Here is a 20,800-nt window from a genome sequence, read left to right on the forward strand (position 1 = left end):
CAATACATAATATTATTTGGCAGTGTAACCTACTACTATCTGCCTTGAAAGTTTATAATTTGGAATCTACATTATCAAAAATTTAGGCCAACTTCTCCTTTACTTATCAATCCTTTATTTAGCCAATAACATAGTGTAGTTTTGTGAACAGACTGCAATTTGTAACAAAATTTTAGAAACAGAGAGTATAGTCATTTTGTCTCTGAGATTTTTATTTATATGCTTGTAGTAAACATAACTGAATAACTGAAACTCAAAATAAATTCCGAGCAAACAAATTTGACCTTGTTTATCAGGATACCATCTTACAGAAACCAATCTTTTCCAACTTTCAAACTGAATAGTAAAATATATATAGGCTACATGGTGGTTCCCACTTGTAATCCTAGCTGTTCAGGAGGATGAGATCTAAAGACCATGCTTCAAAACCAGACTTTGCTGGAAACTTTTTAGTCTCTTTTCTCCAATTAACCATCAAAAAGCTAGAAATAGAAGTATGGCTAAAGTTGTAGAGTCTATCCCAGGGTCAAAGCTCAGGCCCTGAATTCCTATCCTGGGATTGGTAATAATTAATTAAAATTAAAATTTGCATGATAGTATGTTTTAAGGTTCTTTGTTTTCAGAGTAACTATACCTTGGACCTGCACAAAAAACTAAAGCCTGCTTAGTTACTTTTAATCTCTTGAAACATGATAATAAGTTGGCTTCTTTCTGTTTGTTTTGAATTCTAGGGGAAAGTATTCAATCAATATTTCCAATCACTTGATGAAGAGAAAAATTATTGACTCAGTTAAATTATATCAAAAGAATAGCAGTAAATCACCAAAAAACAATCTGGACTTTATCAGCTCTGGCTTCCTAGTAACACATTCATATTTTTTTAAATGTGCAAGTTGATTGTAGTTGTAAAATCACTTTCATCCTTGACAATTGTGACTTGAAACACACCCACATATATCTGATGAATTATATGACATATTTGTGTGTGTGTGTGTGTGTGTGTGTGTGTGATTAAGTAAATTTCTACCTCCTTTTTTCTGGGCCTATTTCAGATTCAAAAATAATTATTTTACATAGCTAGACCAAAACAGCAAATTTAAATAGGTAGTAATATCGAAAGTTGTTTACTAATCAAAACGTTTTAAAATATCACAGCTGCTCTGATATTGCAATCATGCCAGCTATTTATGAGGATTAATTGATGGCAAGAAGCAGGGAACCCTTTTTCAGAAACTATTTTGCTAACCACATTTCAGTCATTATGGTATGCATTTATCTATCAGCGTGACGCATCCCATATGTATACATTGAACACATGCCAATAAGATGCACATGCTCTTCAAAACACGGAAGTTCATAAGTGTAGTTCTTGGTACTTATTGTACCAAGAGACTGCATACCATGCTAGTGTACTCACTTGAAGAAGTCAATTTTACATTTGTTACGAATAGCTGACATTCATTCTTTGGAATCTCCCAAAGCTAATGGAATAATAATTCAAACAAAATATCAGGAGCAGCTTGGCTCCACTGATGTGATTGCCTAACATATGCTCCTCAAGTGTTCTCTTACTCTTATGATTATGTGTGCACAGATACTAAGAAACTTGACTTGAGCTAAACAGCCTCATGTGATGTGTCTAGTAAATTAACTCACGTGGCTGTGCATGTAACTTCTAAAACATGTTTATTATGATAGTCTCTATTTAGTGGCTGCTGTGAGTCTTCCATGAGTATGAATAGTGTTTGCCCTATAGTAAGTGTACTATGTAATTGCTATCATTGACAAAACATTGGCACTGAATATGCATATATATATATATTACGTTTGTAACATGATGTGTAGATAGGTTTGTCTCTTGTTCATCTACTGTCATTTAAGAGAAAAAATGTGACACACATCTTGACCATCTAGACCTTTCCATCCATTCACATTGTCAACCAAAAAGTAGATGATAGGGCCAGAAGTTTGGCCTAATGATAAGAGTGCTTGCCTAGCATTCATGGAAACACAGCTTTCATTCCTTGGTAAGACATACTTAGAAAACAGATGGAGGTGGTGCTATGAGTTGAGTGGCAGAGCCACTAGGCCTTAAGAAAGCCCAAGGACAATGTTCTGGCCCTGAGTTCAAGCCCCAGGACTGGCAAAAAAATAGTGGATAATAGAGGACTGACCACTGGAGAAAGCAAAGCATGCATGCATACCTCTGGTTTAAAATCTATTTGTAACCTATAACCAGAATTCCAAACTTTAAAATAAATTATTTGATTAAAATACACCTACCAAGAAGTAATTTAGGTAAACTGATTATTTTTCTTTTTATTTCTACATGTATCCTATTAACTCTTCTTTTCAAGTTTTTGTACACTTTCTTTTGCAACTCAATAATCATCTATTGAGTGAGCTATAAAGTATAAGTTAATGTAAAAATGTAGGAAATGGACACCAAAACTATAGGAGCACAGAACGTGTTAACATTCCTTACGACGGAGGCCTTTGGACAGATAAAGTATTCATATGTACTGTAGAGTCTCCAAAGCTAAGTTCTCATTGAAGGAGCTGGGAACTCAATTGTGGAAAAAATGTCTTCCTTAGCTTTTGTAGTACAATTTACTTTTGTGTCTTCTCGCCTGCTCCTCTCCCTAATGGTGTACTGTAGTTTATAAACATCTAAAACAATGATGGCAGGGTTTATAATATCTGAAAAAGCCAGTACTTAACATGACTTAACTTCTCTAAAAGAAGTCAAAAAGAGCCAATGATTCTAAGCTATCTGTCAATTAGCTAAAATTCTGCATGAAAGTTTTCTCAGACTGTTTTCCAGCTGGCAAGGTTAAACAAATTGCTTGCGACAGAATATTTGATATTTAACTGAAATTGAAGAGCAGTCATAGGAAATAAAACCCCTCATGTTCAACATCAGCTCTTCTCAAGTTCATAGTATCACAACCCCTTTGAATCCTAAAGTATTTTCTATGTTGTTATAAAAGGATGTAATTTATCATTCTCCCCACAAAAGGGAAACCAGAATATAAATTAGCTTCAGAAAATATGTAGATTTACTTCTGCTTCCTGGAAGTCAAAGAATACAAGCATCAAAGGATATATGGAGAAAGATCAATATAAAAATTGACAGACCCAAAGGAACATAAGCTCAATAGATTCTCTCATTTGTACTAATTAGTACACATCTAAGACTCTCCCAGCAGAGGATTACAGTAGCTCAAAAACCTATGTATATATATACAACATCATATAGGATGAGACTAAATGAAGGGAACACTAGGATATGAAAACAAGAGCTTTATCTTGTGTGATTGTTGTTCATAATGTACTATATTATTTCTATTCTCTTTTTTTGCCCTTATGGCTAAATTCATATTGTTATTATTTCTTATTTTGTATATTGTATACATGTTTGGTATATTGTATGAATGTTTATTTGTTTATTTGAAATAGGAAAAAGAAGGGGGAAACAAGATAATTGAGAGGAGTGGGAGAGGGAGTTGGGGATTAAAAAACATGAGAATTAATTAATCTACTACATGACAAATGTAACTGTAACCCCTCTATACATTATCCTGACAGTAAAAAAAAATTAACATTGCAGTTCCCATAATGAGCAAAACCCACTTTTCACAAAGAATCAGAATCATATCATAGCAGGGATTTGAGATTCCTTGGTTTTAACACTTCCCAAGTTTGACTGTGGAAGTGAGGTTCCCTTGAATTCAATAGATTACTTATTTTAGGTGTAATATTAAAATCAATCCTAGAATTGCAAATGGAATTTCTATGCTTTTTGTCTTTTATTTTTATTGTAATTAATAGAAGGGTTACATTATATTCACCAGAGAGAAAGTTCATTACTTCACAAACATTGATACCCTTTCTCCTGTTTTGGTCCCTATTTTCCTCCCCCCATCACCAACCCTCATCTTGTTTTCCCCGATTTCAAATAACCAAATCAACATATATATATATATATATATATATATCAGATAAAAAAGTAAAATACTGTAACAATATGAGATAACCAAGAGAGAGCAAAAGAGATGAGAGATAACATAGTTTATTAAGGACAACAATCATTCATTATATGACTTTTGTTTCTGTATCCTGGAGACCCTTTTATAAAGTGTCATTCTGTTTAGCCTTATGTATCTAGGTTTTGCCGTATTGTAAACCTCTGGTAGGAGAGCCCGAGGTTTACACTAATTATGACAAATGAGGGAAACCAGTAAGCCTATGTGTTGGGGACCGACTGTGGGATCAATGACCTTGGACCTGACCTTGGACCTACACAACTGTATACACAAGGAAGTAACTCTTATCAGGATGACTTTAAGCAATGTCAATCAGTTCTTATCATGATGACTTTAAGCAATGTCAATCTGTTCTTATCATGATGACTTTAAGCTATGTCAATCAGTTCTTATCATGATGACTTTAAGCAATGTTAATCCTTTCTCAATTATCCTATATGTGATTTGTTTACTATTTTGTATGAATGTAGCCTCTGGCAGTTCCCTAGTTTTAAGAAGAGTATTTAAGGTCGGAACTTAAAATAAACGACACAGTCTTAGGCAGCAGTCTGGAGCTCACAGACTTCTTGGACCGCTGACTTGGGCTGTAGTCCTCCCGAACTCCATCTGTTTGTCTCTCTTCTATTTTTTCCTAGTCCTTGCCCCTATTTCAGGAATCCCAATCCGCGAACCCTGGTTTGCTGCCGGCTGGCCCCGGCAACTGGCGCCCGAACAGGGACCTGAAAATCTGGGACAAGGTGAAGGACCCCCCCTGTGGTGAGTAACACGTCGTAGGACTATTAGGAGAGTGTATAGTCAGGAGAAAAAATTATGGGTCAAGTTAATAGCTATATGTCATATTTACCAATCTTAACAAGCCTACTTGAAGCCCACGGAATGTGGGTGGAAAAAGGGGTACTTCAGAGCTTCCTACAGTTTCTCGAGGAGGCATGCCCGAGGTCTATAGAGGAGGAATTCCAAAAAGCCTGGCAGCGGATAGGAAAAAGAATTAAAGATTATTATAATGTATATGGCCCCGAAAAGACCCCAGTAGAGGCTATTGATGTATGGAATTTAGTAAGTGAAGGCATAGATCCTCAAGATGAGAATGCTGAACTTGAATTAAGGGAACTTTATGAATTAAAGGACCCTTCTGAAAAATCTGAGGCTGAGCCATATGCCGCAGCCCAAGAGAGTGTAAGTGAGATCTTGAAAAGGGAACAACAACCAGTAGATATTGAGTATCAGAATTCAAATTTTAATATGAGGGAGGAAAGTTATGATGAGCCGATGGAGGACCGGATAGCTACAATAGAAAAGAGGTTAGAAGAAATGCTACATCTACTATCTAAAATGGGGATAGAGCAGAGAGCCCCCGCAGAAGTAGGAAAGAAATATGACCCTCAGGCCACTATGGTGTCTGTTTCTAAACCTTATCTCTCACACCCACCGCCTCCGGCTGCAGCCTTACGGCCTCAATCCCTTTTCCAACCTTTCAAGCCTAAAGGCCCTAGCAATAAGTCCCTTTTAACAGGCACTACAACCAGGCACAGTGCATCGCAATTAAACCTGGCTCAGGCTGCTAGAGAGAGGGAAGATATTTCAGAGCCTCGATGCTTCCCTAGTTTAGTTGATCAGGATGAACAAGTATACCATCAACCTGTTACTGTTAAACTATTGCAGGATATAAAGAGTGCCTGCTCCCAATATGGGCCAACTGCCCCTTTTACTCAAGTAATATTAGAGGCCGCGTGTGCTGGTATTGTATGCCCAAATGACTGGAAGCGGCTTCCCAGAGCATGCCTTAGTGCGGGAGAGTACTTATTATGGGAGACAGAGTTCACTGCACAGTGTCGGGCTAAAATTGAAACAAATAGGTCTAAGAACCTGCCTTACACTTTTGATCAGTTGTTAGGAGAGGGAATCTATAAAAACACCGAAGATCAATTGGGTTATGCAAAGGAAGCCTATTTACAAATAAATGCTGCGGCGAAAGAGGCTTGGAAAAGGTTACGTAATTCCAATCGTACAAAAAATTTAGTAGAAGTTAAACAGGGACCGAATGAACCTTATCTAGAATTTTTGTCTCGATTAATGGAGACTGCAGACCACCTAGTACAAGATGAGAACGCAAGGAATATTATAGTTAGACACATAGCCTATGAAAATGCCAACACCGCCTGTCAGGCGGCTATCAGACCCCATAGGAATAAGGGAGGAATCACGGACTTTATTTCACTATGTGCTGATATTGGACCCTCCCATGTACAAGGCCTTACTTTAGCCGCCGCTCCTCAAGGAAAGACTGCTACTGAATTTCTAAAATATAGAGGCCAGAGGCCAGAGGCCCGGGCTGCTAGACCCCCAGGGCGTTGCTTCTCTTGTGGACAAATAGGACATTGGATGAAGCAATGCCCACGCCAGGCCAAGTTAAAGAGAGAAAAATTACCTGGCACATGTCCACGCTGTGGTAAAGGGAACCACTGGGCTAAAGATTGCAGGTCAAGAACAGATCGCAATGGCCGCCCGCTTTCGGGAAACTGGAGAAGGGGCCAGCCTCTGGCCCCGCAAAACCATGGGGCAGTCCCTCCCTCTTCTCGGCCACAAGTAAATCTTCTAACAACCCCCCAAAAGCAGTCTCCAGCCTCTTCCGTGCCACCCCAGGCAGCGCAGGATTGGACCTCTGTTCCTCCACCTGCTCAGTATTGACCCCAAAAATGGGGACACAAGCTCTCCCCACGGGGGTCTTCGGTCCCCTTCCCCCGGGAGTGGCTGGATTGCTGTTAGGGCGAAGTAGCTCAGCCCTTAAAGGGATACAGATTACACCTGGCAAAATTGACCAGGATTTCACTGGAGAAATCAAAGTTATGGCCTCTGCCCCGAAACACGTAGTATCAATCCCAGCCGGTCAAAAATTAGCACAAGTAATACTTGTGCCTTTATCTCATGGGGAGACTGCTAATTCTTCTGCCCCATGCGGACAGAGAGGATTTGGATCCTCTGATATCTATTGGGTACAAAGCATAAAACAAGAGAGGCCTGAGATGACTATATTTATACAAGAAAAACCCTTTAAAGGAATATTAGACACAGGAGCGGATGTGTCTGTAATATCTAAAAAGCATTGGCCAGCCCAATGGCCCCTGACAACCTCTATGACTTCCCTACAAGGGATTGGGCAAGCAACTGACCCACAGCAGAGCAGTGCGATCCTTGTTTGGAGAGATGAGGAAGGGCACTCCGGTCATTTTCAGCCATTTGTCCTGGATCATCTGCCAATTAATTTATGGGGTCGTGATATCATGGAAAAAATGGGAGTGTATATGTTTAGTCCTAGTGCTGCGGTTACTAAGCAGTTACTTGATCAAGGCCTCCTCCCCTTTAGGGGACTAGGCCGAGCAGCACAGGGGGAGCTAGAGCCACTCCAACCCCAGTCTCACCCCCAGAGGCAAGGATTAGGGTATTCTTTAACGGGGGCTGTTGTTTGTCCTGCCCCTCATGCTGATCCCATAAATTGGCTCTCTGAACAACCGGTATGGGTCGAACAGTGGCCTCTTTCTCTAGAAAAGATCATTGCAGTTCAGCAGCTGGTACAGGAACAGATAGACTTGGGACATGTGGCCCCTTCTAACTCTCCATGGAATTCTCCAATTTTTGTTATAAAGAAAAAGTCAGGTAAATGGAGGCTGTTACAGGATCTGAGAAAGATAAATGCAACTATGGAACTGATGGGAGCCTTACAGCCCGGCTTGCCTTCCCCCATGGCAATCCCAAAGGATACTTATAAGATTATTATAGATTTGAAGGATTGTTTCTATACTATACCCCTGGCGCCTCAAGACTGTAAGCGCTTTGCCTTCAGCGTCCCCTCTGTTAATTTTAAAGAACCCATGAAGCGATATCATTGGCTTGTGCTCCCACAGGGCATGGCAAATAGCCCAACTTTATGTCAAAGTTTTGTAGCTAGAGCCATTTCTTCCACCCGTGAAAAATTCTCTTCTGTTTATATTGTTCATTATATGGACGACATCTTGTTGGCTTGTTCTGACCCTACCGTCGTACGACAAGCCTTTGGACAACTAAAGCAAGATCTGAGCCGCTTTGGCCTTATAATAGCAGCTGAAAAGGTTCAGGAACATCCCCCTTTTACGTATTTAGGCCATATATTAGGCCCACACTATTTTAAAAGCCAAAAAATACAATTAAAAACTTCACACTTAAGAACTCTTCATGATTTTCAGCAATTTTTAGGAGATATAAATTGGCTTCGGCCTTATTTAAAGCTGTCCACTGGAGAGTTAAAACCCCTCTTTGATCTCTTAAAAGGAGATACCAACCCTACATCCTTGCGCAATTTAAATCCCGACGCCGAGAGGGCCATCCAAATCGTAGAAAAGGCAATTTCCCAGCAACAAGTGAACTATTGTGACTACTCTAAACCATGGGGAGTTTACATTTTAGCTACTTCTCACTCCCCAACTGCTGTATTGTGGCAGGATGGCCCACTTTTATGGCTTTATCTACCATCAACACCCGGCAAAGTGCTGACCCCCTACTACGAATTGGTAGCTAATCTGATACATATGTGCCGAGTGGATTCCCGTAAATATTTAGGTCAGGAACCTCATTTTATCTGTGTCCCATATAATTCACAACAACAAGATTGGCTATTCGCCCATTGCGATACTTGGGCCATTGCTTGGGCCAATTATACGGGAAAAATTTTGCATCACTACCCATCTAACAAACTCCTCCAATTTGCTGCGTGTCATACGTTCCTATTTCCTTCCATAGTACGGGCCTCGCCTTTATCTTCTGCCGCTTTAGTATTTACAGACGGATCCTCTAATGGAATGGCTGCTTTGACCATTAATGGGAAAACTCAATCTTGGGTTACGGGTTTTTCCTCCGCCCAAGAGGTAGAGTTAGAGGCTGTTTTACAAGCACTCGTCCTGTTACAAGACGAGCCCTTTAATTTATACTCAGACAGCCAATATGTAATTCGTGCTCTTCAAGTCATAGAAACTGTTCCCTTTATTGGAACTACTAACTCCAATATCCAGACCCAATTTCGCCAAGTACAAACTTTGCTTTGTTCTCGCAACCACCCCTGTTTTTTTGGCTTCATTCGAGCTCACACTAATCTTCCTGGCCCTTTAAGTGAGGGTAACGCAGTTACTGATTCTGCCACCAGAGTTTATTTAACTCAAGTCGAACTTGCTAAGCAGTCACATGCCATCCATCATCAAAACAGCCGAGCCTTGCGCCGACAGTTTAAATTATCTAGAGAAGCGGCACGTCAAATAGTTAAAACTTGCTCCAACTGTGTGCCCTTCTCACCAGCTCCTCATTTAGGTATAAATCCACGAGGACTGCTTTCTAATCACATTTGGCAGATGGATGTCACACATGTTCCATCATTTGGCCGATTAAAATATGTTCATGTTACTGTAGATACTTATTCTAATTTTATCCTAGCCACCCCCCTTGCTGGGGAAGCTACTAAACATTGTATTTCTCACTGCATTCGATGCTTTGCTGTGATGGGGATTCCCTCGCAAATAAAAACAGATAATGGCCCTGGCTATGCAGGCCAAGCATTTCAGTCCTTCTGCCATTCTTATAATATCACTCATATTACAGGCATTCCTTACAATCCTCAAGGTCAAGGCATCGTGGAGAGAGCTAATGGATTATTAAAACATCAAATTGCTAAAATACAGAAAGGAGAGTCGTATCCCGCTACCCCTGTGAATATACTTAATCATGCTTTATTTGTTTTAAATTTTTTGAATCTGGATTCAAATAATTTATCTGCTGCTCAGCGATTCTGGGAAAAAAGAGAGCAGCGTGCTTTTGCCTTAGTAAAATGGAAGGATCCCCTAACTGGTGCTTGGCACGGACCAGATCCTGTTCTAACCTGGGGTAGAGGGCATGTATGTGTTTTCTCACAGGAAGAAAATGATGCCCGTTGGCTGCCCGAACGCTATGTTCGGATTGTGGAGAGTGACAGTGGTCATCCAAGCAGCGACTCACTGGACCTTCACCCCCAACCCTCCAGTAATGCATCCAGTAATGTGGAAAAGACCTGAATTCATGTTTTTGTGTTAAGTGTAAAAGTCTCTGTTTCTTTGTCTTGTTCGTGTTACATATTTTTTCTTGTCCAGTTTTGTCTTTGAAATTGGTACCAGTTTTAAATATGGATCCTTAAGGTTTTTCTAAAGTTTTGTTTTGAACCTGATTCTCACCTGCAAGAGTAAAATTGGCAAAGTTCTCTTGACACAAACTTCCTTAAAATGAATGGCCAATATTAATTTTGTGCACTTTAAAATCTTTGAGTATGAATGTGTGTGAATGAGTGAGTGAACATGTTCAAGGTTTAATCAAGAAAATCATTTAGGTTTGAATTATTGCATTGTTTTAAAGAAGGGGGAGAATGGAACATTAGATCAGCAAAAAAATGAACTTGATGTTCGTATGACAGCTCTTAAGTCCCATTAAGAAGGTCGAATCAGTAAATTGGAGAGAGAACTCCGAGAGCATCAAGGGAGGCACTTAGAGCCGAAAAAAGAGCCTCAAGAACCTACTAGTAAGGTCCCAGAACAGCAGAGACAGATCACGTTGAAAACTACTGCAGCTTCTGAAGAATGAGGAATTGCCAGCACTTCAGGTCCACCAACAGCCAATATCAAGCCAACTGCTGTTGTTTCTACTCCAAGTAAAGTGACAACTGAAGCTATGGTTGGGAACAAATCAACACCTATGGCCAGTAGCCGTCCAATGGTCACATCTGCAACAGTCACCAATTGAACAACTCCGCAGATCTAAGCCCCAGATGGATGAAGTCCCCCCCGAGAGGAATCACAGTCAAGGATGGGATAAGAGGGGACGCTCTCTGACCAACCTAAGACAGGGCCTTCAGCTTGATCTGAAGAAGTTCCCCATGACGGGTAAGGCAGAGTCAGCGATCCACCCAACCTAAGACAATCAAGTCCGCATCTTTTAAAAGAAAGACGGGGGAGATGTTGGGGACCGACTGTGGGATCAATGACCTTGGACCTGACCTTGGACCTACACAACTGTATACACAAGGAAGTAACTCTTATCAGGATGACTTTAAGCAATGTCAATCAGTTCTTATCATGATGACTTTAAGCAATGTCAATCTGTTCTTATCATGATGACTTTAAGCTATGTCAATCAGTTCTTATCATGATGACTTTAAGCAATGTTAATCCTTTCTCAATTATCCTATATGTGATTTGTTTACTATTTTGTATGAATGTAGCCTCTGGCAGTTCCCTAGTTTTAAGAAGAGTATTTAAGGTCGGAACTTAAAATAAACGACACAGTCTTAGGCAGCAGTCTGGAGCTCACAGACTTCTTGGACCGCTGACTTGGGCTGTAGTCCTCCCGAACTCCATCTGTTTGTCTCTCTTCTATTTTTTCCTAGTCCTTGCCCCTATTTCAGGAATCCCAATCCGCGAACCCTGGTTTGCTGCCGGCTGGCCCCGGCACCTATGTTCCTTTGAGTCTGGCTTACTTCACTTAATATGATCTTTTCTAAGTCTTTCCATTTCCTTACAAATGGGGTGATGTCATTCTTTCTGACAGCAGCATTGAATTCCATTGTGTACAAATACCACATCATGTTGATCCACTCATCAACTGAGGGACATCTAGGTTGATTCCATATCTTTGCTATGGTAAATAGTGCTGCAATGAACATCATTGTGCTAGTGCATTTAGTATGTCCTTGTTTCTGGACGATTGGGCAAATGCCAAGTAGTGGAATTGCTGGGTCATAGGGGAGCTCTACGTTTAGTCTTTTGAGGAACTGCCATACTGCTTTCCATAGTGGTTGAATGAGTTTGCACTCCCACCAACAGTGGAGTAGTGATCCCTCCTGGCCACATCCCCTCCAGCATCTGTTGTTATTAGTTTTCCTGATCCTGGCCATTCTAACTGGAGTGAAGTGGAATCTTAGAGTTGTTTTGATTTGCATTTCTTTTATGGCCAGAGATGTCAAGCATTTCATCATGTGTCTATAGGCCATTCTTATTTCTTCTTTAGAGAAGACTCTAAGTCTTTGGCCCATCTTTAAATAGGATGTTTGTTTCTGTGGAGATTAGTTTTGGAGTGATTCAATTTTGGGGGCTGTTGATATATTTTAGATATGAGGCCTTTGTTGTATAGTTAGTGAAGATCTTCTCTGTTGGGGTTTTTAGCGCTCTTTGTCCCCTGACCCACAGTAGCGACAAGGAGAACACGCCCCTACTAAGAGGAGACTGAGGAAGGTTAGGGCGAACTGGCTGACTTCACCCAGCCTTCCCTCTCCAGAGGGAAGACACAGACGCGCCAGGGAGACTGTCACAGCAGAAACTCGTTTATTCCAGAAGTATAAGGGACTCAAGTAAGATGCAGGAGTCTATCAGCATAAAGGAGGGTAGGGCAAGGGGAGGTAGGTGCAGTCAGAGAGGGCGGCAGGACCAATCCTTGGGTTCAAGGTAGCCTTATTTTACATCACAAACCACAGCCAAACCTCCCAACAAGGTGACAGGCAGGTTGGATTTCCAAAACCAGGAAGTGAGCACTGGACCACGAGGTGGGCCTTTTACCCTTGATGTGATGTGCCCCACACTTCTCCCACTCTGTAGGCTTTCTACTTCGTTGCTAGCTATGTCCTTTGCCATTAAGAAGCTCTGCAGTTTAATGCAGTCCCACTTACCCAAACTTTCTTTGATTTGTTGTGCTTCTGAGTCTTTATTAAGGAAATTCCAACCTGTGCCAAGGAGACTTACAGTGTATCTCCTATTCCTTCTTGTGAAGTTTTCAGTGTATCTGCTTTTACCTTAAGGTTTTTGATCCATTTGGATTTAATCCTGGTGCAGGGTGATATAGAAGGGTCCAACTTTATTTTTCTGCAAGTGCTTAACCCGTTCTGCAAGCACCACTTGTTGAAGAGACTGGCTTTCTTCCATTCTATTTTTTTAGCTCCCCATCAAAGATTAGATGGCCATAGAACTGTGGGTTAATTCTGGGTCTTCAGTTCAATTCCATTGGTCCTCAGGCCTGTTCTTGTGCCAATAACAAGCTGTTTTGATCACTATAGCTCTGTTATAGAGTCTAAAATTTGGTATTGAAATTCCCCCTGCGCTGTTCTTTCTGCTAAGAATTGTTTTTGCTAGACTGGGTCTTTTATTATTCCATATGAAATTTTGGATTGCCTCTTCTATTTCTTTTAAAATGACATTGGGATATTGATGGGTATTGCATTGAATTTGTACATAGCCTTTGGCAAGATTGTCATTTTCATGATGTTAATTCCTCCAATCCAGGAGCATGGGAAATTTTCCCATTTCCTCAGTTCTGCTTTAATTTCCTTTTTCAGGGTTTTGAAGTTTTCATCATAAAGCTCCTTTACATTTTTAGTTAAGTTAATTCCTAAGCACTTTATTTTCTTTGAGGCTATTGCAAAAGTTGTTGCTTTCCTGATTGCTCCCTCAATCCTCTTGTTGTGGACATATAGGAAGGCGTTAGATTTTTGAGGATTAATTTTATACCTTGCTACCTTTTCAATGTTTTGAATTGACTCAAGAAACTTGGGAGTGGAGTCTATTGGGTTCTTTAAATACCAATCATGTCATCTGCAAAAAGGGACTTTTCACTTCCTCTTTCCCTATTTGGATCCCCTTTAGGCTTGTTTCTTGCCTTATTGCTTTGTCTAGAAATCTTAATACTTTGTGAAAGAGGAGTTCTCATCCTTCTTTTCTTCTTCAATCTTTTGGCCTTACTTCTTTTCTTTCATTTTCTCCACATATTATAGCGGGAATTACAGAGATTTTTCTGTCCCAATAATTCCCAAGTTTTGATAATGAAATTCATATTATATAAATCCTTCAGTACAGACACACAAGCAGTAGAATCAATATAAATCCTGGGTTTCATGATATTTTTATTGAGAATTTACATCCCAGATTGGTTATTACAATTTTTATTCCTTTCTTCACCTTGCAGTTGTGTCTAGGGTTGTCCCTAGACACAAAATTTCTTTACAAGTTAAGGTCCATTGGCTGATTATATAAGCTGTACTATAATTGCTATTTATACACACTTTGAGAATTTTCAATTTTATGATTAAAAGATTAGTTAACATAAGTTATCATACATGCTTGTCTTACTTTCAGGTATGTGCTATTTTTTCTTCCAGTCCTGGGCTTGGGCTCAGGGCCTGAGCACTGTCCTTGGGTTTTCTCAAGGCTAGAACTCTACCACTTGAGCCTCAGTACCACATCTGGCTTTTTCCTATGTATGTGGTACCGAGGAATCGAATCCAGGTCTTAGTGCATTCTAGGCAAGTACTCTACCACTAGGCTAAACTCCCGGCCTGTGTATGCTATTTTTTTACACAATGCTTCTTGGGAATTAATGTGAGAAAACAGAACAAGTAATGAAGGCAAAGTGAAAACAATTGAGTCAAAACATAGTTATGATCTTTTTCATTCTTCTGAGTGATAATCAATAATGAAATCAGAAGACTTCTCTATGTCTTATTCTTTTTCAGTATGTGGGATATAATTCCCACTTCACAAGATATTTTAAAAAGTTTAGTACAAATGAAATGACATTATTAAACTCAAGCCTTAAAAGAGCTATTTAAGTAAATAGTAAATCCTTGTTTTTCTGTTGACCAAATACATGAAAATCATATTCCACTGGATTTTATATTTCTTCAATTAAAATATACAATCTTTATACACCAAAACTTTATAGGCAGTAATATTTACAATTCAAGTTCAGATGTACTTCCTCTTGGTTACTCAGTGTCAAGTACATCTGGATTCTCACATTCAAGTACCTGCAAATGATACTTTGAAAAATCCCAATTGCAACATGTCCCATATTTTGCTGCATATTAGTTTCTTACAGATGGTATATAAATGAAAATTTTTAACACTAACCATATTTTAAAGGGTGTGCAGGGCAACACAGTACAATAAAATACAATTTAAGCTTCCCACCCACTAAGAACAGGGAATTTCTTGGATTGAAAAATACTGCTACCAATTTCTTATGTATCATCCATTAGGATCTCTTCACAGTACCATCTAATGCTAAGCTAAGTCAATATGAAACACCAAAGCGAACAATTTCTATATGAAAAGTTAACTAATGGCCATCAAAAGTTAAACATTAAAACATATGTAAGAAATATACAATACTGAGAATGTGAGAATTTATAGTGACGTTTAGGTTTAGCAGTAATATGATATTACTCTAATGTAGTGTTTTGTGTTGACTTCTTACTACAAAGCGATTCCTATTGGAGAGAATATTTCTAGTACATATGACTGAGACTTCAGAGCCAGTTGGCTATGCACATTACATAGATGTCCATAGATAGATGTGAATTTAAATAAGTATGCCTGATGCATTACAAAAATAGTTCAAGTATACGTCAATGTAGTTGCTGAATCTTTTTGTGTGTGGGGGGATCATGGGGCTTGAACTTGGCCTGGGTGCTGTCCCTGAGCTCTTCAGGTCAAGGCTATGACTATACCCTTGAGTCAAGCCCCACTTCTCATTTTCTAGAGGTTAATTGGAGATAGATAAGAATCTCAGGTCCTTTTTGCCTTGGCTGGCTTTGAACCCTGATCCTCAGATATCAGCCTCCTGAGTAGCTAGGATTACAGGTCGCTTTGCTCCTTGTGCTTAATCTTATTTTAAGCCTTCAGAAAAATAATGTGATGGATTATGCTAATCTAATACAGGTACAAGAGTGTTGGCTCACCCATATAATGCTAGCTACTCAAGAGGATGAAAGGAACGGGACTAGTTTGAGGCCAGCCCAAATTGAAAAGTCTTCAAGAGTCTATTTTAGAATTTATTAGTTCAAAAAAGAGCTGGAAATGTTTCTTAAATAGTAATAGTGTCAATGAAACGAGCATGAAATCTTGAGTTCAAGCCCCAGTATTAAAAAAAGTTAATTTATTATTCTTAAGGATAGTTAAATTGATTAAATTATGAATTTTGATACAATTTTAAATAGTATAGCCATACATAGTTAATAAAGTTAAATGCTACAAACTTTGAAGCCCCTGATATGCTGATAAAGGCTGAGGTCTGTTGTAGATGTACAGTGAAGCCTTGGGTTCAATTCCCACCAAACACAAACCTAACACATGAAAGTTACTAGGTTAATTACTAATTTCATATTAAGTAATATGGTGATCACATAGCACTATCATTTCTAAACTGTAGCAATAGGGGCCAGATTAGCACATCTTTTTACAATCATTTCTATATTATTTCTACTTTAATGTTCCCATATAATAATATTTAAAAATACACAGGTGAGAAATGGTGGCTTACTACTGCAATTTAGTTACTTGGGAAGCTGAGATTGTTTAGAAAAATTGTCCAGTGGGTTCCTTGACACAGCACTTGTTATGGTAACATGTGTCTGTGAGCAAAGCTGGCAGAAATGGTTCAGTGGTAAGAGCTCCAGTTAGCATGAGGTCTTGAGTTCAATCCTCTGGACCACCACAAAAAATGTACATATACATTTATGCATATATATAATGTATATCAGAGAAATATGATGAAGTCAAATAACTATGATTTCCTAATCTTTTACATAATTCTTCCACTGTTTCTGAAATGTTAATATACAAAGTAAATCTCTATAATATCAATCTGTGTAAAAATATGATATAGCATCTATTTTTACTAGTGATTCAATCTGAATCCTCTTTTAGAATACGCACTTTTTAAAGATAGTACGTTTTAAGGAAAACTGTGTCTTTGTAAATATAACAACACCATTTTAATATGAATAAGAGTAAGGAATAGGTATCATTTATATGAGTTTCACAGAGAATCATATCAACATTGAGCACTTCTATATAGAGATGATGATTCAGAAGAAAACTTTAACTGTATTGGCAAGTAGTCTTGAATTTCAGACAACTGGTATTTTCTGTATTCAAGTAGTTTAATGTTCAGTAGAGAGAAAAATAAAGAAGCACATGTTTTGAATTACTTTGGGAATTAGTGAATACTATCCCTTAACATTTTATTCCTTCCTTGTCTTGTGGATCAGTCATGATTCACCAAAGTACAGGGCCTTGTTACCCTGTTTACATATAGCTCCATGCCTGCATCAGGTGGCATGTGGCTGATAATTATTTTCCCTCTGTGAAGACTGCCTTAAGGCTGCCTTCCAATGGTTGCAGATCCACCTATATAAGAACACAGTCTAAGAAATTTACAATGTAAAACTTAACATTTAGGAATCAGAACAGGAATTAAAACCTTGTTTTCCCTCATCATCTGTGTATTAAATGACCATAATAATTAGCATTTTAAAGATTTGATTTAAATAATTTTAACTTAGTCATCATAAATTTAACAGTAATAAATTGAGATACATGATATAATGAATTTTCACTTTTCAGTCTATATGTGTAGACACAGGTTTTATATTTGGAATTTTATTGTTTTGGTATCTAAACCACCATTTGTGCATTTTATTCATTTATTTTCAAAACAACATGATCTGATGTATTTAGAATAACCAATTATAGTAGAAGCTATAAATTGAAGACAGGAAGGCTAGCAAGGTTTTTTGTTGTTTTTTAGTTTGTTAGTAATTTAGCTCAATAGGGATAAAGTGACAGGATTTAACATAAAGTTATTTGAGGAATAAAAATATAGATAAAGAAGTGAAGGCTAATGGCATTTTTTATTTAACCACTAAAAAATGAGAACTAAATGTGGAATAATGTAGGAGCAGGGATAATGATAACTTATTTGTAAGTAATGTTGAGACTGAGTATCTACAAAAAAGTCAAGAAAAAATTTAAAAGACAATTGAGTTAGTTCTGTAGAACTAATATAAAGATAGATTAGGACAGTTCAAACATCATATTCTACAAAAGAAAGTCAATGACATCAAAAGACATTTGTATAGTTGTATGAATTGTAATTAAGATGATTGGAGAACATGAAAATATGTGCTATGGTAAGTTAGGTAGAGGATTATATTTCATAGAACAATAACAACTAAAAGGTATCTATACATAAAACATAACTAAAAGATTGGGAAATGTGAAAGTTTGGCTCTCAGGGATCTGACTTTCATCTTAAGGATTTCATTTCTGCTGCTGCTGTATTATTGTGTCTTCTTAGCATTCACAAGGACATTAAACAGAAGAGACTTCCCAAGTTGTCTTGAGAATATAAATAACCATATGTAATGTATTAGCAACTCTGGAGCAATTTCTAATAAATTCAGACACAACGCCTCTTAGTTATTCCTTCCAGATTATAGGTTTCTAATTATTTAAATTCATCCTTATAAACAGATCTTTCCAATTCTTTGATCATTCCAATTGGGATTTAAATTCTTTTAAAGATGTTCCACTATAGCTTTCTTGAAATATCACAGTTCATCTTCGCACAGCCCATGTTTGCTCACCATGAAGAAAAGTTTGTTCCTTATAAATCTTGTCTCCTAGGTACTAACAAATTATTCTAAATTAAGAAGTTTAACAAATATGGGCTAAATAAGTAAATATACACCCAGTTTCTAACTGAATTCCAGTTTATGCCAACTCATGGTGGCCTTTTAGATTCTTTAATTTTTTATGGGCTTGACATCATCAGGAAAGTACACAGTGATACTATTATCCTTTCCTGTATTAGATTCGCCAATTATGGGACTTAAGTCAGATACAAAAAGCTGTCTGCATTTACGAATAACTTTTTTGAAAAAGTGCTAGTGTTGCTAGTGTTTTTAAACATATTCTCAATGACTCTTTTCATGTGATAATGGTGGAGCTGAGTAGATGTGACAAAGACCATATGGCCCACAAAGTCTGAACATTCCCCATTTGACCATTTTTAGAAATGATTCCCTACTCTAAATCCATATCTTAAATGGTATCTATAGTTTATCACTTACGTATTTAGTATCATTTTTTCTCTGTAAATGTAGGACATTTGCCTATGTAAACATATTTCTTTTAGCTTTCTGTTCATAACATTGTGAAATGCCCTACAGTTAAACACATTTGTAATTCAAAGAATGTGTCATCCTCAACTGAACAGAAAAACAAAAGAAAATTATTTCACAATTCATTTATGGAAAATTTATATAAGTGTCATTCAGGCAATAATTCCCAGGGGGTTTGGCTGTAATTAACTGTTTCAATTTTAATTGATAACATATAATGCAAAATTTTAATTCATATAAATCACATTTTATCTCATTTATGCCTCACAAAATTCCTGCTTAGTAGTCTCACAGTCTTACTTTCACATACTCTCTCTTTTCATGAGATTATGTCCTTTCTGGGGAAAATGAAAATCTGTGTAGCATGTTCAAATTAAGCTTATTTCAACAGAAAGCAATTAAGTATGAGTATTACTTAGAGGTTTTGTTTTTTTATCTTTTTAATGTTATATCTCTTCTACAGTTACTTGATATAGCCACCTGTAATTGTCAGTAGTTTTTAGGCATCTCCCAAACACTCCATTCTCAGTGTGTTCAGGCCCAACTAGCTCTTATTTATTTGATCTTTAATCTCATGATTAAGACAACAATGTAAAACTTGAAATCAAAGACATTCTTTCCTGTTTTGCTCTAGGACTTTTGGAAATGTTCAATTTGTCTCCTGCTGCTGAAAAGGAAGTTTGCCAAGAAGGGGGGAAAAAACAACAGGAAGATAACAGTGAAGGGTGAATATTTATACCTAACAACTACAATGCATCTCCTTCAAAAACATCAATGAATATTCTGGACTTTTGTTATATTTGTTTTTATGATAAAGCACTATTTTCTTCTTCATATTGTACGTATTGTTATTTGCAGCAAATTAATGTTCAATTATTTACGTGTGTGCTTCCTATTTAGAAAGCAATACTTCACTGGAATTTTTTTTAAATCTTCACCTTGGAATCTTTGAAAGAAACCTACAAAGATCCTGTAAAGAGTCAAATGATAGGGGCCAGGAATTTGGTCTAATGGTAGAATGCTTGCCTAGCATGCATGACACTCTCGGTTCGATTCCTTGGTGACTCATACACTGAAAAGAGCTGAAAGTGGTGCTGTGACTCAAGTGGTAGAGAGCTGGCCTTGAAGAAAGCCCGAGTACAGTGCTCAGGCCCTGTGTTCAAGCCCCAGGACTGGCAAAAGAAAACAAAACAAAAGAGTCAAATGATATATAATGTAATCTAAAGTAACTAAGGAAACAAACAGGATCCTTAAAAATTATGTCTAAATAACTTGTTTTAAACTATTTGTGCCTCATTAGTCTAACTGACCAGTCCTGTTTCTTAATAGTGCAGCTCTGAGAAAATATACAATTTTTAAGCAGATAGATCAGTTGGTTGACTACAAAAGCCATTTTCATGAAGCTGCTTTGCCCAGTCATTCCCTGAGCAAAAAGGTCCACTGGAGCCACAAAAACACCAAAAAAACAAACAAAAAAAACAAAAAGCAAGACTAAAGGATTCTCTGACAGTTCTACTTCCTCTCTTCCTCTCCTTCTTTTAATTTCTTTCTGAAAAGAAAAAAAAAGAACCCGTTCCATATGTCTGGGTAATTCTACTTTGGAAGCATTCACATAAAGATATTAGGCACAGTTTTTTTAGTATATTATTTATTATTCTCAGCAACTTTTAAACATCTGCAAAACATCCTCTCTCTCACTGTCTGCAAACCCCAAGTTAGATCTTATTTGTACACATCTTTAATCTCATGATTAAAATAA

At 37.8% G+C, this 20,800-nt stretch overlaps 1 long non-coding RNA gene across 1 annotated transcript in view; it reads left to right on the forward strand.

The window, feature by feature from the left end:
• Nucleotides 1–19,775, forward strand: part of LOC150063198 (uncharacterized) — a 40,946-nt gene extending 21,171 nt beyond the window's left edge. Inside the window, exon 3 of the long non-coding RNA XR_016535408.1 lies at nucleotides 19,676–19,775. This is a non-coding gene — a long non-coding RNA (uncharacterized LOC150063198). The remainder of the gene's footprint in view (nucleotides 1–19,675) is intronic.
• Nucleotides 19,776–20,800: the final 1,025 nt, after the last annotated feature.

This window comes from Megascapheus bottae, chromosome 5, assembly GCF_031878675.1.
Source record: "Megascapheus bottae isolate mThoBot1 chromosome 5, mThoBot2.hap1, whole genome shotgun sequence".
NCBI lineage: Eukaryota > Metazoa > Chordata > Mammalia > Rodentia > Geomyidae > Megascapheus > Megascapheus bottae.